Source organism: Streptopelia decaocto (assembly GCF_964273445.1).
Source record: "Streptopelia decaocto genome assembly, chromosome: 10".
In the NCBI taxonomy this organism is placed as follows: domain Eukaryota; kingdom Metazoa; phylum Chordata; class Aves; order Columbiformes; family Columbidae; genus Streptopelia; species Streptopelia decaocto.
Window position 1 is genome coordinate 19,832,616 of NC_138665.1, and position 21,093 is coordinate 19,853,708.

Consider the following 21,093-nt stretch of genomic DNA (forward strand, 5'->3'; position numbering starts at 1 on the left):
TGGTTTTTCATTTGTTTGGGGCTGTTTGTTTGTTTGTTTTTCTGTTTACTTTCCATAGGCAAAACACAGCTGTTTCCCAGATCTGTCAGTAATCCTCAGGCTCCTCTTCCACGTTAACATCTGTACTGTTCCCAGGACATCACCACATTTTTACATCTAGATTAAAACTTTTTTAGCCAGAGTAAGTGACAAAATACGTTGTCTTGGAAGCTGCATCTCATAAATACATGGTGCACTCATTTATTTCTGAGAACTATTGTACAGTTAAAGAAAAAAAAAGAAACCACTGGTTTGCGGTCAAGACATGCACAGTGATGTGTGAGTTTTACTCAATTGAATAATGGTGTCAGGGAGCAAAGATCAGCCATGGCGATTCCTTCCTCCTTTCCTTTCCTTTCCTTTCCTTTCCTTTCCTTTCCTTTCCTTTCCTTTCCTTTCCTTTCCTTTCCTTTCCTTTCCTTTCCTTTCCTTTCCTTTCCTTTCCTTTCCTTTCCTTTCCTTTCCTTTCCTTTCCTTTCCTTTCCTTTCCTTTCCTTTCCTTTCCTTTCCTTTCCTTTCCTTTCCTTTCCTTTCCTTTCCTTTCCTTTCCTTTTCTTTCCTTTCCTTTCCTTTCCTCCCAACTGGAAAGAGAACTGAGATTTGGAAGAAGCTCAGAACAGTCGCTGTATCAGGGATTTCAAGTTAGCTCTATTAACATGTATTTATTAGATTGCTGTAGAGCACCAGACATCAGGCTTCATCAAAACCATATCCTGCCTTTTGTCAGCGGTCTCAACAGATGCTCCAGAGGAAGGAAAGATCTACCTTCCCCAGCGTGTGGTAGAGCAGGAGGGAAATTCCAGCCCAAGCACTGAGGACGCGGCCAGGGCTGAGCAGTTGAACCGCTCGTCCTGACGACAGCTCGGCTGTGCCCCAACTGTTGGGACAGTCTGGACAAGGAAGAAGTGCCATAGCCCCCCAAAATGGTGCCGTGTAGGAAAAATAAAGGGAAACACATATCCTGAGCGGTCTGTGGACCACGGACAGTCTGAGCCGGTGTCGGGCACAGACAATTCTGAACCACAGAACAGAAGCTGCAGGGAAGTGAGAGAGAAGCAGGAGGGGTTTCTGGTGAAGTCAGGCCAAATCTGGCAGCAGGAAACACTCGTTATTTGCTGGCAGTGTGGTTTCTTGTCAAAGGTGTCAGAAGTAATCAATCCTGTTCTGGTGGGGAGGGAATGAGCGATGGCAACAAAATTTATGTTTGCTTCCTAAAGCATAGATTAAAGCGGTTGCAGAAGTGAGAGGAGCTGTGCAGCTGAGGGATTCATTGTTCTTCTGTCCTTGTTCAATCCTCTCTGTTAAGAAAAGATGACCAAAAGATGGAGGGAGGGCATTTAAATCCAGTGGTGGTGCTGTTTAAACATGACCCTTTTCACATGAAGGTCTGAACTTGTCACACAGGGCTTAGCAGCCTCTTCTATCACAGCCGTATTTTTAAAATGACATGTTTAAGCCCAAATAGCTATTTCTTCAGGCTTGAAGGAATAAAGAGCTCTTTCCTGGATCCCGACGGATTGGGACGGGAGTTTGGTGTCAGTTCCAGGCACTTTCTGTAGCAGAAGTGGAAATGCGAAGTGTCTGAAATGCCTGAGCACACCCAGAGCAGTGGTGGCTGCCTGTGGCAGCAGTTTTGGTACCTCTGTCTTACCAAAACCACTTGTGAGAATCGCAAATCCTTCATCCAACCTCAGCTTTTAGGAGTGTGCTTGCTGATGGAAAACTGATGACCGCATATCTGCAGAATGCTTTACCGCCAGCCCAGGTTGCTCCAGCCCTGAGCAGTCCGGCTGTCACCGCACAGGTCCTTGCGTGGTATTTCTGCAGCTTTGTGGGCAGGCTTCGCAGCCCACACTGTTTCGTGCAGCTGTGGCCAGACTGTTATGACTTCCCCAGGTCTGAAGGCCCCTGAGCTGTAAGGTGAAGCGTAGACAAATGTCTGGGTATTTATATAACTTCCCTGATTAGTTATTTGAGCGCCTCATGGTCTTTAATGTGCTCAGCCTACTAGGAAAGGCAGTGGTATTAGCATTGTTTCACAGAGAGGACCAAGAAACAGCAAAGGCCAAGATAACTTCTGATTTCTCGTGTTGGTATCGGTCCCTTTATGCACAGGTGTTTATTTGGCTCTGCCTTTCTATCTGTCCTAATGAGCGATCTCCATGTGCAGAGGTTCCTTGTCACTGCAGCTCTGCCGGTGGATGCCACCGTGCCAAACCAGCTGGCCAGCCTGCCACCCTCCAAAATGATCCTTGCAGATCTGAGGGCCTTATAGCCCTCCTAAAGACCAGAATGTGTCCAGCAGACCACAGCAGTTTCAAATCACTCCCCTCTGAAACAGCAGCTGGTTCTGGATCCATTCACTGCTCCATCTAGACAGGGAGGCAGCTGCCGTGCTGTCAGCACAAACATCTCACATTGCAGGACAGAGAGCTCCCCTTATTTCTGTGCTTGCTAACCCAAACTTCGCAGTCACTGGGGCTGGCTGCCAGGCTGGGCCAACCTTTTTACTTACTTGCTGGTGTGGCACTTTGTCTAGACCTTTATTTCTAAGCAGCCCTGGAAAAGACGCTGAAAAGGGTAATGCAGGTGCATACAGAACCATAGAGCTGCGAGGAGCGCAGCAGGAGGCTGTTCCTCACACAGACCTCGCTGCTCTTTCAGAAGCTGTTTGGGCCTTTGCTCTTGGGTTTTGCCTCTGCCAAAGCCACAGTTGATGGTTTCTGCTGGGGAAATTCGTGCTCCTTGCAGCCTTGTGGGTCTCCGCCAGCATGCAGACGTGATGCAGCGCAGGAGGGATGGGAGGTGGAGACCATCAGCAGGCACATGCTGGTTTTGGGCTGGGAGGAGGCCAGCGGAGATCTGCTGAGGGGAAAAGATCAATCCTGGGTGCACGAGAGCACATCCCCACAGTGCCCTGAGCAGCTGCGGTGGTGAGGAGAGGAAAGAGGCCTCTCCTGCGCAGACAGGACACGGCTTTACTGGAAAAGGAAGAAGGTTTCTTAGGGGGGCTGCTGAAAGGAAGCCAGTGTGAGAGTGACTCAGTGCCTTACTGTAGAAAATTCTGGAAGGCTGCAGGGCTCCCCAGGCAGCAATCTCATTGCAATGATGTTTGGCAGGTGTTACATCCACTTACTAAATTTTTGGAAAGGTCAATACCCATTAATGGCCCTGAACAATCTCACCTGGGGCTTCCCCACACCCGCCCACAGCTCCATTTAAGCTCAGCTTGGGGCCATCAGCTTCCTCCTTGCCTTGGTGGGGGCGTGCTTGTCTGTGATGTACCTCCAGCATGGACCTCAGCCTGCAGGTAACTGGCCTCTGGGTGGACCCTTAGATGCACATTATAGTTTGTTTCCAGCATGGGCTTCCAGGGCTCCTGTCTTCAGGGAGCAGCTGCCCTCCTGCTCCCTGGCTGCCTCCTGTTCAGCCTGAGGTTGTATTATACATAATAACACATAATACACAACCTCCTGAGAATGCTGGATAGCTGCTTCCTTGCAAATAAAGTACTTGCAGGTCAGTGTTTGAGTGGCTAATTTTAGGTTTTTGGAGGGGATGCAGAACTTGATAAGGTGCTGGTTTTTTCCATGTGTTCTCAGGGAAAAGTAAAGCATCTTAAAATGGGATCTGGAACAGCCAGCATCCCATGCAGATACAGCAGCCAGAGCTGACCCTCTAGGAGCATTGAGCCCAGGGGCCACTTTTTACTTTAGTTTTATTCAGAAAAAGAAAAGAAATGCTGCCTGTGTTGGAGAGCTGATGGCTCTTGCCGTCAGGAGGGTATAAATAAGGATGTCTATTGGGTTCAGCCTCTCCAGAGGGTCTGTAAGGACCTTGTTGGGGCACAAATGAGCACTTTGCTGTGAACCACTTGTGCTGGGCTCCTCCTGTAGTTACCAGGAAGAAATGGGTATGGTTTAGGGTGTGATTGTTTTAAATACCTATTATAGGAGAAGGAAAACTTTGCTGTTTTAAGTGCCTATTTTTCTCTAGTGACTAAAGGGAAGTGAAGATGACTGATTAGCATCTGCGATTATGCAAGTTGTGTCCCATGCCTGCTGTCTGGAGCCACAAAAAGGTTGAGATCAGATATGCCTATAGAGTTCAGACAGAAGTGAGTGAAGCTTTAAGTTAGCAGCTTGGGATTTAAGCTTCTAAATTTTATTTGGATAGGCTGCTAAAATCCTGGCACAGCTGCCAATAAAGGTGAAAGCAGGAGCTGGGTCCCCTTGTCCTTTAACCCAGTGTCCTTCTAACTGCTGAGCTGCTCTTTCCTCCTTTCAACTATGAAACCGCTGGTAAAGGGGCAGTTTAGTCCCTTTCTGCCCTGCCAGCCTCTGTGACCTGTTTCTTGCTCTCTGGCAGGCCTGGCTGTGGAATAAATCTCAATTTCACGCAATTGTGTTTACAGAGTAAATGATTTTTATAACTGTATTCCATAATTATGACTTATTAGCTCCTTGGGCTTAGTTGCTATTTTAAGCTTATTTTTCAACTTCAAGCTCTGGCTAAATGGACTTTCCCTTGCTGAAAATGTGCCTTTAGAGCAGGAAGGAACTTGACTTTGTGAAGATTTATGTCCCTTTTAACCTAATTATGTGACTATTTGTAACAATAAGCTTCAGTTCCACTTCAGATAGTAAAGTTTCTGTAAGCAATTATTTGCTCCAGGCCATACGGTAGCTACCAATGAAATGAAGGAATCAATATGTATGAAACACTGGAAACGTGTTATTAATTTTGGACCCTGTCTCGAATTGTTTGTGCAGAAGTCTAAGGATGTGGAGCAATGCAAGAAAATGTTGATTTCTAACAAAAACAAACAAACAAAACCAGAAAACCACAAACAAAACACAAACCCCCAAACAAACAAACAAGCCAAAACCAAGCCAAAAAGCACTTAAGATCATTTAAAATAAGATCTAAATGTTTTCTGGCTGAAATGAAAACAAGAGTGAAAAGATATCAATGAGTAGGGAGAGCAGAAGGTTATTTCACTGCTGTTGAGAAAATGCAAAATGAAGAAAAGGTGTTTCTTTGAAACTGAGAACCTTACACAATGTTGAGATGAAGCACTTTAACCACTTGGTCTGACTGACATTCCATCCAGCTGAACTTTGTTTTAGCAGTAAATACGTGGCTGAAGGTTTTGAGCAAAGATTCACCTCAGCAAGCGTTTCATCGCCCTGTCGCAGAGAGCAGTAATGGGGAAATGAAGCAACTGCTGGGTTTTTTTTCCTTTAATTAAAAATATATCTAGATGGACACCAATAATGTGTCCCCTGTTGCTAAGGCAGCACAGGGCCTCCATATTTCCCCAGGCCTGCTATCCCTGGGGATGCACCCTTAGGAAATGGCAGCCAAGGGGACTAACAGTGCCATTAGCTGTGGGGATGGAGGAATTAGCAAAGGGAAAAGAGTCGCCGTCTTGTCTCAGTGCACAGCCAGATGCTGGGGCAGGATGGTTTGCCATCAGACGCCCCTTGGCCCCAGGAGCCATGGCAGGGCTGTGAGGGCAGCATGGCGTGCGAGGAACCTGCAGGTGGTTGCAGGGTGGGTGCTGTGGCAAGTGCTTGTTGTTCATCAGATATCCTCCTCAGGATATCCACCCTTGTTATTTGCTTTTTGGTGTGCATTTCTTTCGTGTGTAGGATGGACCAAAAGAAATGAGAACAGGAAAGCGCAGAGCTGTATCGTTAGCCCTCCCCCAGGTGCAAGGGGGACGAGCGGGCAGCCCCAGCCGGCCATGTTTCCTCACAGCTGCTATAAGCACCAGTGCGGAGCGTGTTGGCTTCTCGCTGGCAGCAGCCCCGCTGCCCTCAGGGGAGCTGTGTTGGGGGGAACGTGCCGAAAGGGCCTGGCAGCCGTGTTGGTGGAGGAGCAGCAGCTGGGTGTCCGTGGTGAGGGCTGCGGGGGGTCCCCGTCCCTGCTGGCACCATCGCTCAGTGATGGTTTCTGAGGGAAGGTGCCGGTTTCTGTTGACTGAACCCAGAAATGCTTCCAATTTTCATCTGTCTGCGTAAGCATAACATGAGCTTAATGGTTGGACTCCGTGATCTTGAGGGTCTCTTCGAACCAAAATGAGTCTGTGATTCTATTCTAAATAAAAGTAACAGCCCTGCGCATTGTTTCTGCCCTCCGTTCTCCCTCCATGCACCTCTCCTGACAGTAAAGGTGTCCTGATCGTCTGCTTTCCTCCTCTCGCATGGCTTTTTTCCCCCCCCGTCCTCCTTCCCTCATAAAATCCCCTCTCTGTTCTGATTTCGTTCTCTTTGTCACCAATACTTTTGTCTCCCTGTCCTCCTCTGTTCTGGAGGCTTTTTTTCTTAAGCAGGCACATCACCTTCTTTATCTTCACATCTCCCACGCTTGTTTCCACTACTGTTTCTGCCAACCTGGCTCTTATTTAATTCATTTCCTGCCTCATTTTCTTTACCTCTCCCCTACTTTTTCCATCTCTAGAAGAGTCTCCATCCCTCACAGCCTCCTCAGATGTCAGTCCTTCGGGCCCTGCTCCTGCCTTTGACAATGTCCATTTTCACCTCCCTTGCTTCTCCTTCCTGCACCTCTGGGCACCCCACACCCTTTGTCCTCCACCCTCTGGTTGTTGATGGGGATCTTCACTCAGCCAGCTTCTCCAGTGCTGGCTCATGTCTTTGTCTTCTCTTTGCAGTCTCCTCCTCTTGCCATCCATGATTCATCTTGCATTTTTTTGCTCCTTCCTCATGTTGCATGGTCCAACCTGACAACTCCAGGCTCTGCCTTTTCTCACACCCTTTTTCTGGGTGCATGTCTACCTGGCAAGAATGCGTTGCCTTTCTCCAATGCACGTGATTTCTTGCTCAGAAATTATGGTTTTGTACTCAGCAATTCTCTTCCTCCGGGTTAATGACATCCCAAATCCACAGTTCTGTCTTCTCTTGGCCAGAGCTCCATAGCCTCCTGATTTCCCTGCTATGTCTCTAGTTATTTTTTTTTCAGCGTAAGTCTTCCTTCCTGATGTTTTTAGGTTCCTAGAGGACTCTGCACTTCATTCTCTTTTATTCTCCCTCTACATCTCATCTCTGGATCATCTCACAAATAGGAAATCTTTGCCTATGCTGTGCATTGTACAGAGTGAACCTCTCAGGTGCTTCTGGCCCATGTCCCCTTGCCCAAGTTACAACCTCAGGACAGCCAGGTGCTCACTCCAGTTCAGTGTGGTCCTTACTTGACCTTTCCAAACTTACCCCTCGATCCTTTTTAATCCCAAGAGACAGCAGAGGAATTGTATCTATCATCTGCTATTACTATAGCTATTGCATCACTTAGCAAACTTATTGGAAATTAATGACTCAACCTAATGTGTATGAGATGCAGCAAACAATCGCCATCTCTTCATCAGGATTTTCACATGCTTCAGCTTTTTTTCCTGTTGTGTTGTTTGTTTAAGGAATGGAAACACCTTCTCAAAAGATTCCTTAACAATTAGTCGATGCTAAGAAATAATTGACCTCTTTCCAGACAGTGCTGACATAAGTTATCTCCCAGACTTCTACCTTGGTCATCCAGTTTTGTTACTAGAAAGGATTTTGGCTGCTGACATTTCTCTCCTGCTTCCCTGGAAATCAGTGCCAGCTGATCTCCTCCTTTAAGTTTCCAGTAAATTGCATAAGCACCTGAACATGTGCAGGAGTAGAGGAACAGGATGGAAGTGAGCTGGGCTGGTGCTCGGGACTGTGTGTGTGCTTCCTTAGGAAAGGAAAGAGAAAAACCTGCCATCTGGCAGAGCGACATTATGGTTGGTCCAAGCAAAGCACCAGAGCTTTCGATTTAGAATTAAATAACTTTCTAAGAGGTGTGAAAGTGGGGAGCAAAAAGAGCTTTTGTTCTTCTAAACCTCAAAGGAGAAATAACTTGGCTTAGGGTTACAATTCGACAGGTAGTGTGTGTTTTGTTTTGTTTTTAGTTTTAACCACTTCATCTGTGTCTGCTTTGAAGGTCAGATGGTTTCACATCAGCTTTTCGTGGGGAGCCGAGGGTCTGGTATTATTCTGGGTCTGCTGGTGTTATTCCTGATCAACTATGCGATTATGAGCACATCAGTAGTTTCGCTTCCTTGGGTAACAGTCACTGTTGTCCATCCTGTTGCAATGAACCTTTTATAATTGTGTGGAAAATCCCCGATAATGACCAAGGTCCTTTGAGGGCAATGACTCTCTGCATCGGGGGTTAATACGGAAAGTCACAAAAAGTCACACTAATTCCCATCATTTGCATATTGTGGAATTGTTGCTCTGCAATCACCTTGTTTCTACAAGGGTATTTTAGAGTCTAGTTGGGAAGATGAGCTGAGCTGCTTGGAGCAGTAGATTGGAACCAAATCCTAATGCCTGAGATCTTCAAGCATTGGAGATCTTGCAAAGCAGAGATGTCTCATCCACCCACTGAGTTGCTTAGGGCAGCTCCTCCTCTTGTGTTGTTCGTTCTGAACACATGATGGCAGTGCACACTTTAGGCACCCATTACAATATTTAATTTTCTAAAAATGCAATCCATTCCTTATTCTCCCCCTCTAATTCGATTCTTATTCCTAAAATTCCTGGCGTTTTCTGCTGCTGTCCTCTATTGGGGTGTGTTTTCTGCAAGCTGATGCTTCCCTTGCACAGATAACACAGGTCTGGGGGTTCCACAGGTCAGTCTGTAGCTCGGGGTGGTGCAACAGCAAAAGCAATTTCTGGCGTTGGAGTAGAAAATGTTTAATCAAAGGATTCTGCCAATGGTGGAATAAAGGAGAGAAGGCAGCTCAGAGGAATGGGACCTTCAGAAGCAGTTGGAGGGGGAGCAGTTCTTGCTGTGAATATGTGGCATGAGGATCTGGAGTATATAGGTCTTGCCTGGATGAGAAGCTTTTGGACTGAGTGTTTAAAAACTCATGCATGTCTTCTTTCTTTATCTTTGCTTAGGGGCTCATGTGGGAGGCAACAATGTTTTCCCTTCAAAGATACCCTCAGTTTTCTCTGTCCGTAGATGCACTTATGGAAGGCAACTCGGTTTTGCTGTGTTTGAGGGATTTGGGTGAGATTGTTGTTTGGCGTCCCGCGGCTGCCCTCTGGTGCTGCGGGGCTGCGAGCAGACCTGGCCCGTCTCCAGCTTTCTGGTTGTCATTAAGCAGATTTGCACACAAACTTCGTAGCCTTGAGTAACTGCGCGTTTTGTTTCACGTTGCTGACCTTTTGCCGTTACCCCTACTTGAGGGTGTCATTGTAGGACTAGATTTAAATTAACATCTAATACAGACACCGTTTTGTTACGGCACACCTTTTTTTTTTCTGTAGAAGTTAAGTTCTTACAGCTATTTGGGTATTTCACTAGATGCTTTGTAGTTTCTGCACCTCCTTCCTTGATGCACCCTTTGATTTGGCCCCTCATTATGCTTGTATATAACTGTTTCATCTGTGATACAATGAGACCTTCAAATAGGAAAAACACACAAAATGGTGCTCTTCTCTATTTTTTGCAGCAGTACAAACTATCTGTCCATACTCCTTTATCTTTTGAAAATAAAAGAAAGGAAAAAGAAGCTGCTGTCTGGAACGTAGATGGCTTAAATTTTGACTTAGTCTGTATCACACCGGTTGAGAACAGGGAAAAGAAAATGTTGAGAAGCTGTTTCCTCAGGCCCTCGCTGTCTTTAGTAGCTTCATTAGTCTCTTAATTAACTTGAGAAGATATAAATGCATAAGCCAGGTGTGGAACTAGAAATGATGACAAATAACAGAGGCAAAAGGCAGCAGGCACGTGAAATTCAAGGTTTAAAATGAGCATTTTCTCGCAGGGTGCATGAACGTACCGAACTATCTAAATAAAAAATGCTTTCTAGCAGAAGTGTGAAAAAAGAGCAGAAATTACTGCCCTTGGGAGAGGCGGCCCAAATCCTGATGACCCAGGGATGCTGGAAGCAAGTCTCAGCAAAGCACTTGCAACCCTGAAGAGGTTAATTGAAGAATCCTTAATCCTAATGACAATCAATGCAAAACTCCGTGTTGTTCCCAGACGGTTCCTGTGGAGTGGATTGACACAGCGTTCATGCCGCGGGATGATGGGCAGAGGAGGCAAAACTCGCTTGTGGGTTCTGGGAATGAAGACGAACAAAGCATCAGTGCTCCCGCGTAGCTTGGGCCAGCTCATTGGTGGGAAAGAAGATCCGTTCAAATTTGCCAAAAACTTCTTGCTGGCGTTGCCAAAAGGCGTGTCAGAAACAGCACTCCTCCTGATTTCTAAGACTTGGTATTAATTTTTCATCTAACTGTATAATCTGCAGATTAAATGTGACAGTGGACACATCTTAAAGAGCACAGGCTTTGTAGTAAAGCACAAGACATATCCCTGAAAATCCCAGTTTGCCCAAATGAGGGATTTCCAAGGGCACATAGAGAGCTGTGAAGTTGGTACCAGGACTGATGTTACCTTCAAAAGTGGCATAAACCTCCATGAGCAGGACCTGCCAAACGGGGTGACATCCCTGTGCCTGCAATGTGGCTCATGAGTATTTTCCTTTTCAGGGTCCCCTCCAGATGCCAGGCAGAAGTGTTGGGGTGAACCTTGGCCCTGATCCTGCCTCATCAGCCCTGCGATGTGCAGGGAGCAGCACAGCCTGCGGACACCAGCCAGCATCACCCCGGGATTCCATCCTGCTTCTTGCTGAGCATCGTGCCTTGGGATCAGAGGTGAGGAGTCGGTGCCCGGCTGCTGGCTGTGCAAATTGCCCTTTTGGGTGTATTTTGTGGGTTTTATTGTTCATGAAACCTGCAAGGAAAAGATGTTTCATGTTCCTAGAGTCTTACTGTGAGATGTGATGCTTTGCATTTTTGTCATGGTGTCTAACGAGCCATCCCAGTGACACTTAAGAAATGGCCCTGGGCTGTGTAGCAGTTGGGTATCCTAATCTCAGCTCTCCCCTGAATTTGCACCAGAGCTTCAAAGACCAAAGAGAAACACTGACATTGCCTGTAAATGAAATTGTTGATATTTTGAAATAATTGCACAGCTGTTGTCTTGAGTTCTAACATGCAATCAGGTGTGTCAGTGGTGGTTTAGCATCCCACGGCCGGGCATGTCGGTGGCCATAGAAGGCTGGGTGACCGGCCACCCGAGGTGAAACCCAACCTGCCTGAATGTTCAGAGCCAAATAATGCCCAGCTGCCTCCTTCCCGCTGCTGGGTTTGACTTCAGCGCTGGGTTTGTGGAGGGGAAAAGCAATGTTGTCAGCGTTCAGTCTGAGGGGGGAGGCCGTGGAGACACTCGTGCTGGTGCAGGCAGAGCTTTGCAGCTTCAGGTGTCCAAACTGCGGGAGGTTACAGACTCTGGATGTTATGCCTCGTTTTGTTGGTTTGACTGTATAATTAGGTGTCTGAAGTTTTTGTTAGTTTTTTTTTAACGCAAAACTGTGTCATTTCCATGGTTAGAGAGAAATCCACTATGCAAACAGCTCCAATTCTGATGCAGAAACACAGTTCTGCAGGGAACGGGCAGCTCGGCACGACGCCCGAGCCAGGACTCGCTTCTCCCGAGTCTGGACCAGCTCAGGCCAGCTCAGCAGAAAGCTCTCCAAGGCTGGTTTATTTCCACTTTGGTTTTGGGGGATGGATTTGGGAAAAGAAATTGAAGGTGTACAGCAGGCCGGGTGGCTTTTTTTTCTGTCTATATCTAAATACACAGCATAAATGCCAGTCCTTCAGCTGATGGAGAAAGTGGAGACTGTTTGAAGGGAGTTCAGCTTCCATGTCAGCAATCTGTCCTGCCTCTTCCTCTGTTGATCAGCGTGGCTGTGGAAGACAGCGGCTTCAACATTAGGGGCTACAGCAGAGAAAACAAACTGCAAATGCTTCTGCACGATATACACCCCTAAAAATGAAGCCTCCTTTGCTTTCTTCTCCTATACCTTCACCAGCAAGCTTGCCTCTTCCATCAGGAAACAGTGGTTTAAGTGACATATAGATATATAGGCCACGCAGAACAAACCAAGAATTTGCAGATCCTAAAATGAAGGGTTTTCATGTTGGAGGAGTTTTTACTTTTAAATAGATCCAACTTGAAAACAGGGCCAGTTGTTCTTGTGTGCTGGCATTAAATTTCCTGTGGAAGTAACAGTAATAAGTGATTTAAGTAATGACCTTTCCCCTTCGCCAGCTTTCTCTGCTGTCCTGAAACAAGCTTCAAAAGAGCTGCTATGGAAATTCAAACTTGCCAGGCCATATGCGTAGGATTAGTGCTTGACTATGAATCAAGAAACAAAAGGAACTGGATGAGAAGTCTTTCTATCTGAATACACATCTTCAGCAGTGATCACTTGTAATCAAAATTCCTTCCTCGATGTCCTGCTGGAGGCAGCAGCCTGCAAGCCCGGCACAGTGCAAGAGGAGCTGACACAAACCTGCTTTTCGTTGCTATGGTGCTAGGAATAAATAGCCTCTTTTCGGATGGTCTCCAAAATACCACTGGAGCTTGCTAGCTAACACACGGTCATCTGCGTCCTGATTATCTGCATCTCTTTGTATTTCAATTTATCCTGTGTTTCTTTAGTTAAAACATTGTTTTCTGTATGGGGACGTAGTCTCCTTCCTCACTTGCTTTTTGTGTTCCCAGTATGAGCAGGAGTGTGAATCACAAACCTGCCACCACCACCAGCTTCTTTCCTGACAAAATAAGTAGCAATCTCTGTGATCATGTTTTTTTAGCCAAAGTCTGAAATCATGTAAAATGATGTGACACTGAGTTTCATCATTACAAAAATGGCTGGGGAGATGGAGGCTGTGAGGACTTTTTCCATGGGGTGACGCTGCAGTTGGACTGTGCTGCTCTGTGCAAAGAAAGATGTGACCGGGAGCTGCACAGTGTGACTTGATTTGATAAGTCCCTCACATTTTTTTGGCTCAGAGTGTTATAAAGCTGAGACGTGCAGCTTCCTTCAGCTCTGGAAGTGCCTATAGGGCTCTCACAGAGCCTGTGGTTCTGCACGTGGGGCCGAGCACATTAAAAATCAGCTGGTTAAATTATTCTTGTGAATGTGTCCTTTAACATATTGCTGGAAGTTTGTGATGTGGCTCAGCCCATCCAGTGCAATGTCAATGATACAGGTACCAGGCCCCATCTCTGGTCTTTATCCAGAGCAGTCATGCATTGGCCGCTGCAAAAATGAAAGGGGAAAAAACAAAACAATAGTAGAAATATGCTTGATATTGTTTTCGTGAGAGAGCACAGTGGAATATGGTGTTTCACTTTAAACTCTGCAAGAAAAGGAAGTGAATTTGATCTCTGCTCCTTGCCTACACCCCTTTAGGTTTCTTTCTGTAGCGGTGAAGTGAGACAAAGCCAGTAAAAATCTACCCTGTTGTAGCCATTACTCTCACCCTGCTCCAGCTGTAACTGCCTGCAATTTTACTCCTGGAGCTTGGGCTATGAAACCCAGTTGGTTTTATGAGGAGCTGCTTTAAATCTCCTGCGTTACCCATCTCCCCCAGTGCAATATTTGGAAGAGCAAGGGAGAGCGGAGCACGGGAGGAAAGTGTGAACGCTCCAGCGGCAGCGGCTGCGGGCGGGGCCGCTGTTTGCGGGCGGGGCCGCTGTTTGCGGGCGGAGCCCGTGCAGCTCTTGCTGAGATTTCCTGTTTGAAGCACAGAGATGACTGTGGTGGTGCTCACCGTTACTAGATAAAGATCATTTTAATGGTGAGACAGTATAGCTGAGAAGCGCTGCATGAATCGGGCCAGGGTGCTGCTTGCGTATAGGTTGGTTCTTCTGTAGTGGGCAGCACCAAGCACATCCATTAGGAGTGGAGGACGTGTCCTTCTTTTCTGTAAAGCGTCCAGTGAGCAACTTCACCTGAGATTGGAACCCTTAACAGCTCTTAATTCCCCAACAAATCTCTCATTAGGATGGGGACTTTTGCCTTGGATTCTCCCTAAATACAGACAAAAAAATGTATAGAGAGTGGCTATTTCTGGCAGCTCCCATGCATAACACAACTCACTTTTGAGCAGAAGGGTAATTCCAGCTCTAGCTGTTAACTCCACACACCGCAAATTACTTTGTGTAATCAGGAAACTTGTTCCATCCATCTGCTAGATAGATTTGCTTGTAGAATTTCCTTTTCCACCAAGATGTCCTTGCTGTGCCGTGACACCCCAGCGTGTACTTTCCCGTGAGCGTTCCCCGTGCCGTGTGTGTTCCACGGCACGTTCTCCCAGCGCCTCCCTGACGTCTCTGCCAACTCCAATCTGCAGCTCAAGTGATTTGGCACCCGTTTCTCACAAAGACCCAGAGTATCCTGCACCTCTGCGCACACCCCAGGTATTTATATTTATCTTTGCCTGATTAGGGCTCATCTGTTGCAGAGTTTCTGCAGATGTTTCTTTATTCAAACCACACTTTCTGAAGGGAAGGAAAGGAGAGACACGTGCGGAGGAAGGAGGTGTGTTTCATAGTATCGCTTACTCTGAAGTGACTCCGATGCCAGGAAAATGTGCACATCGCTCCTAGTTCTTTTTGTCTCGTTTGTTCTTCCCCACCAACAGGAATTCCCTGCTTCCTCACTTACTAATTAAATCTCTCCGCTGACAATAAACCAAGAAGGTCTATCAATGAGCAGTGCGTGGTCAAATGATGGTTGGAACCGCTCAGCAGGAAATTTGGTAGGAAAATACAACTTCAGCAGCATAGCAGGCTTTATTTTTAGGGTGCCTGAGTTTAACTCGGGCACAAACAGGCAGATTTCGGTTGTTGTCAGACGGCTCGTGTCCCACTGGGCTGAGTCAAATGGGCGACTCATGGCCAAGGAGGAATCGCTTTGGCAACAGGTTGTGATTTTTCTTCCCTCCTCCTGTCTAAGATGTTGAGGATGATAAAACTTCTAGTCAAAGGTGATAAAACTTGTTTGCAAAACTAGTTTCCAGCTTGTTCTGGTTAAAAAAAACAAAAATCCTGCTTATAATAAAAAAAGCACATTGCATTGCAAAATAGTTTGAAAAGCACCTGATGTATTGAAGTTGGTGTTTTTGCAGCTGGTGTGGGCTGATGTGCTTGCACGCTGGGCTGGCCAGGTGCGAGCCAAGCCCTGAGCAGAAATACTAATCCCAGGACTGCGTTAGCTCCGTGTTTTTCCGCAGCCGCAACCCGGAGCTGGGATTAGCAAACCCGGAGCTGGGATTAGCAAACCCGGAGCTGGGATTAGCAAACCCAGAGCTGGGATTAGCAAACCCGGAGCGCAGTGCTGAGCTGAGGCAGGGACGGGGATCTCAGGTGCAAGCTGGCTGGCATCTCTCCAGCTTGGCAAGTGGGTGGAAATCCTGTGGAAGATTCAAGTCCATAGATTATTTGCGGAAATTCAGGTCCTAATTCCAGCACGCAGCCTCTCTCCCTCTTATTCCTTTGCTGTGCTCCTCCCAAATCCTTACCATCCTCTGTAGCACAAGCTATTCCTTCTAGAAATCGCTAAATTAGTTCCTTGAGACATATATCCATGTGGCATTATTAGATTCCTTAATATGCTCCCTTCTTACCCTTTTGCTCTTTAAAGCGTCATGTGCGGTTGGATAATGGCTGGAATACAGCGGGGATGTGATTTCAGGCCATCGCCACTGACCTGAGCTGCAAATTTGGCTTTAAAAGTTCCCGTTGTCCAACCCCCACAGACACCCTCCCCTCAGTTGTGCCAGCACAACCATTGATGGGATAGAGCTGTTCACAGGAACCTGGTTAAATGAGCCGGGTTAAAAATAACCCCCTATTTTGGGGGTGGAAATAAGAGTTGTGTATAAAGGGTGTCCTGGTTTTGGCTGGGATAGAGTTAATTTTCTCTCTAGTAGCTGCATTTTGAGTTTAGTATGAGAAAATGTTGATAATACACTGGAGTCTTGGTTGTTTCTGGGCAGTCAAGGACTCTTTTTTGGCTTCCCATGCTCTGCCAGGTGCACAAGAACCTGGGAAGGAGCAAAGCCAGGACAGCTGACCAAAAGGGTGTTCCGTATACCATATGGCATCATGCTCAGTATATAAACTGCAGTTGACCAGGAGGGAAATACCGCTGCAGACAGGTTATTGGCGCTGTGGGTGATAAGCCAGTTGCGTTGTGCATCACTTATTTTGTAAATTCTATTATAAGGCAGCAAAGGAAGAGAAAACAATAATGAAAATGTTCTTATCTCAACCCACTTGGGGCATGGGAGTGAGCGAGCGGCTGCGTGGTCCTACTTGCCAGCTGCGGTTAAACCATGGCGAAGTGGGAGCTACAGAATAAATATTTGGGAATATGAGTGACTGCTGCATGACGGTGTCTTACATCTGCCTCGCCATCCTCATTTCTGCCTGTGCTCTCTGACTGCTGTGCTAGTTTATGATGATGAGATAATATATGGGAAGGAGACAGGAACCTGAACTGCCGAAGGGCTGTGCCGACGCCGCGACAAACACGTCTCACCAATTCTCCCCTTTCTCTGGGGCTGGGATGGTTCTGTTGCACGGGTATGTTGTCCTTCACACACGCAAGTGGGAGTGGGGTTGGAAAAGGAAAAATTATTCTCATGAGCAATGCTGAGAGAAGATGCGTTTCAAATTACATCCTTTGCATTGCAAAATATTTGTCGGTGGAGGAATTTTAATAAGAACCCTTGGCCCTTTGCTCTGTGGCCTCCTGGCTGTACCTGTGCCAGGTGCCCACTGCCAGCAGACAAGGCAGTGTAACCAGGGACCAGAAAATGCCGTCTCCAGATATTACTGCGAGAGGAACATTTAGCAGGATGTGATTGTTGGATGCGGGACTGAGATTTGTCCTTTGATAAATCTGAACCATTTTCCTGCACAAATCTGAATATGAATGAAGGTCTTGTCAAATTATTTCCTGGGTATGGTTGCAGCCAGGTGGTCACATGCCTGGCGTTATACTGATTTTTAAGAAGTCATTTTGCATACTTTATTGCTCATGCGCAGGAAATCTTTTTTTGTCTTCTGATAGCTCTACAGTTGTGTGAGTGAATTTCAATTTCATTTTCATGGTACCATCAAGCTCTATAGGAGTTTTGCTGATCATGCTATTTATACCAGGAAATATTCTCTCACTAAATGGCTTTACTGCCTTACCTGAAGCAGCACAGTCAGCATCTGACCTCACTGAATCCTGCTCTGTGCTTACAAAGGAGTTTATTGTGGGTTTTTTTAGTCCAGGTTGTGAGTTACTGCACAGGTTCTGCACAGGCTGGCAGGACAGTGACAAAGCTCGCTACAATCTGTAATGTTCATAACAACAGGACGTTGCTGTTAGAATGCAGCTTTAATTTCTGTGACCTATGTAGAACTTGTAAAAGCATTTCCCAACCCAAGATTCTACATGTGTGCACTAGAAAACAATCCTCCCTGTGATATCTGTGCTGATCTGATGCTGCGCCATGGGTGCTTCTGTTTAAAGCACTTTCCCCAGCTCCCTAATGCAGCTAATATCGATTTAGTATATTCAATAACCCCTCCGCTGCGGATCAGCCGCTAAATCAGCGTTGTTCTGGTGTGCTTCAACCTTATCTGTCAGCTCTGCTCTTAGGATGCTGACTCAGGAGTGACCAGTTTCCCAGGCTTATGTTTTCCAGGAAATTCTCCATATGTGCTGGGTTTCTTAAAAGGTTTACAGAAAAACTTCAGTTTAAATATTATTCCAGTTAATACGTGTATTTGTAGAAGTCAGAGCAAACGAGTGCACTCACACGTTCTGTTTCCCCAGAAAAAAGCTTTCCTTTTTCATTATACATGCACACAGAGACACATAAAAGTGCAAACAGTGCAAAACATGTGCATTGTTAAGTTCTTTGCAATATTTACATTAGTCAAATCCCCCAAGCAGGGAAAAGCTGGCACAGGGGTTTTTGAGATACTGGACAGTTAAGTTTTCTGGGAAAACACATGCTCAGTGATTCTAGAGAATCCACCCAACTCCTTGCTTGCCCAGCGTTTTAGGTGGGTGAGTGTCCTGTTGGTTTTGCGTGGAAGTTATATTTAAGAATTAAAGCCAAGAACAGCCAGCAGTGTTAAACATTAAAGCGCCGGTTTCCAGAGAAAAATGAGCCCTTACTAATATACCCAGATATTGACAGAACAAACACAGAAGGGAGAAGATTCCAGCAGCTGGAATTGGTACCTAGAGAAAAGGATCTTGGACCAATCCTTGCTGTGGGAAGTCAGAAAGGTGTTTGGAGTAGATGCTCCTCAATTTCTAGGCTCTTTGAGTGCATCGTCTTGAATCTCCCACAAACTTAATTTTCCAAATGAGGCATCTCCGCAGCACAGCATCTCGGGGTGATCCGAGTCCCCCGGCGTGTGTCGGTGTCACAGCCCGTACCCTGGCGGGACTCCCAGGGCTCAACCCGAGGTCTGCATTCAGAAGCTAAAATTACAGTTTTCCAGCATTAGCGGGGGAAACGGGGCTTGGACTTTGAATCTTATGAAGAATAACTCTGCCTTTCTTAAATAATGCTGAGCAGCACAATCTGCTTACTGAAATGAGAGCTGTTTTGTTTCTGTTCTTAAATCCTACCCAAAGAACTACTTGTGGTCTGCCCTTTCAGACACAGCAAAGCTTTGGGGGTTATTCTGTGCTTAGGATCACGTTTGGGCAGGCGCAGTGAGACCCAAGCCTGATTTAGGCTGTCCTGTACCAGAAAAGAAGGATGGGGTGGCTTTGCCGACCCTTTCTGCAGGATGGTCACCTGTGCTGAGGTGGGGACGTGCAGGAGCACGGAGCTGCTTCCAGCCCACGCGCCTCTGCCCGTTGTGCTTGGACTTTGCAGCCCAGGACAGCGATAATTTGAGCATCTCTGTGCAGACACACGTTCACAGGAACCACTGGTGTCGTCTTGTTGTCCATCTTCTGAGCAGCATTTCTGAGATGGTAATTTCCTGGTTTACAGCAAATTCACCCACTGGGAATGATGTGGAGTGTTACTGGGGAGCTCTCTAGGCACACTGATCTTCGAGAAGATCATTAGAGGTGCTGTATAATCTTATCAGTATGAAAAGTCCCCTTTTCTTCCACCGGCTGTTTGGCAGAGGGAAGCCCTCTCTGGGTTATATCACAGTATCACAGTATGTTTGGGATTGGAAGGGACCTCAAAAGATCATCTAGTCCAATCCCCCTGCTGGAGCAGGAACGCCCAGGTGAGGTCGCACAGGAAGGTGTCCAGGCGGGTTTGAATGTCTGCGGAGAAGGAGACTCCACAACCCCCCTGGGCAGCCTGGGCCAGGCTCTGCCACCCTTACTGATATGGTGGTTTTTGGGGTAGGAAGCAGGTGACCAGACAGTGTCACTCCATCAGCCCTGCAGCACCACAGGGAGAGCCTCCAAAAATGATGCTGAGCCAGCTGTGCTGCTGAGAAAAGCCTGTTGTGAGAGCAGCTTCACGGTGACGGTGACACCAGGCCCTGCTTCCTCCGGTCACGGCATCTACCGCGAAAACCCAGCCCGCCGTGGCATTGTCACGGGTGTGCATAGACTGATGTGTGTTTGGGCAGAGAGGTTTTCGTTTTGTCTTGCGAAGGTTCAGCCTTCCAGCAGGACAATGAGTTGTGTGCTGAGCTTGTCGTGAATGAGTCACCGACGGAGAACTGGGGAGCAGGACAAGTGAGCTGGCTGGGAGCAACGAAATCTGTGATGGATGCTGTTTGTTTGGCACCCGGGAGGGTTGCTGGGTCCTGTCTCCCAGCTCTGGATAGATAGAGGCAACGACTTGCAATTAATTTGACTTTTGCTTTGAAGCTCCTGGTTGTGGTGTGTGCCATTTGCTGACAATGGCCCTTTGTCAGATGGCAGGAGGAACACCTGGCTGCACCTTGGCCGGAAAAGCTGTGAATCCCCTTTTCTCCATCACCACCGTTCCCCCCACCTTGGCTTTACCAACATCTGAAAAATTACTTTTCCTCTCTCTGAATGCATAATTGGTTATTTATACACAAACCATGGAGCGTTTACTTGGTATACCTGACCTAGAAAAAAAGATTAGTCAAGAACCATCCTACCAGCTGTGAGTGTCAGTCAACATATGATCTCCATATAATTTATAAGGTATTAAATTACAAAATAATGAATCTTTTCAGTGAGCATTTTGGCACATGATGATAGCATTACATTTTATGTGAGAATATCGACCGCAGCTCTTGCCCTATAAAACTGCAAACAGAAATTTGTAAGCGTTGGCACTGGTTTTGCTTAGAAAAAGACACCCATTATGCTCGGATTACAGTCGAGCTATGTATGTACGGCCTGGAGGTCGTCCAGTCACACACAGTTCTTTCCCCGCTCTCTTTTAACATTTCCTTAAGAAGGCTAGACAGTGGTTTCTAGGGTAGATTTAATCCACCCCCCGAAATAAGGGGGTTTTGCCTAGAGAAGAGCACTTGTGCCATGTATTTTTCTGGCAAATAGGAAGAGCTTTCGAAATGCACCCTCAGCTTTTTAAATGAAGCTTTCCCACTTTCATTCCTTCTGTCTTACATCCCTAAATCAGAGCTCTCATCTCCGTAGGTACAATTTTTAACAGCCGGTTAATGGTAGGGCAGCGGAACCTTTTTTGCAGAGCCCAGGGCGTGTGTGATGGTTTCACAGCTCCCTCTTCTCCGCTTGGCGTGAAGGACGGTTTGCTGCACGGCAAACCCTGCCTGTGGCGACGCCTGCAAAATCCCCCTGGCCTCGCTTCGCATTCAGATCTGAACTTGTGGAAACAGCTCCTCTGAAGTACATACATATATATATATATATATATATATATATATATATATATATATATATATATGTATTTTATGGCATGTGTTGAAATGGGCTCATCAGGCAAAGGAAATACAGATTTTTAAAAGCCCTCTAAGCAGTTGGGCTCAGGGCTGTGCGGGATGGAAAGGGGCATCTCGCTGCCCTTCACTTTGTGAATGGTTAAGTGGCAAATGTAGATGCTTCTTAAAGCACAGCTCCTTGGTTCTGCTGGGGGTGAAGCTCCCCAGCCACCGGCAGATCCCCTGTGCCCGTCCTGCCACGTCTGGCTT

The 21,093-nt window shown here is 46.6% G+C and overlaps 1 protein-coding gene across 4 annotated transcripts in view; it reads left to right on the top strand.

The window, feature by feature from the left end:
- Positions 1-21,093, top strand: part of CYSLTR1 (cysteinyl leukotriene receptor 1) — a 116,319-nt gene that overhangs the window by 17,626 nt on the left and 77,600 nt on the right. For all 4 annotated transcript variants that reach the window (XR_014184979.1, XR_014184980.1, XM_082061974.1 and 1 more), the window contains exon 3: positions 10,587-10,751. The gene's annotated coding sequence lies outside the window, so the exon portion shown is untranslated. The remainder of the gene's footprint in view (positions 1-10,586; positions 10,752-21,093) is intronic.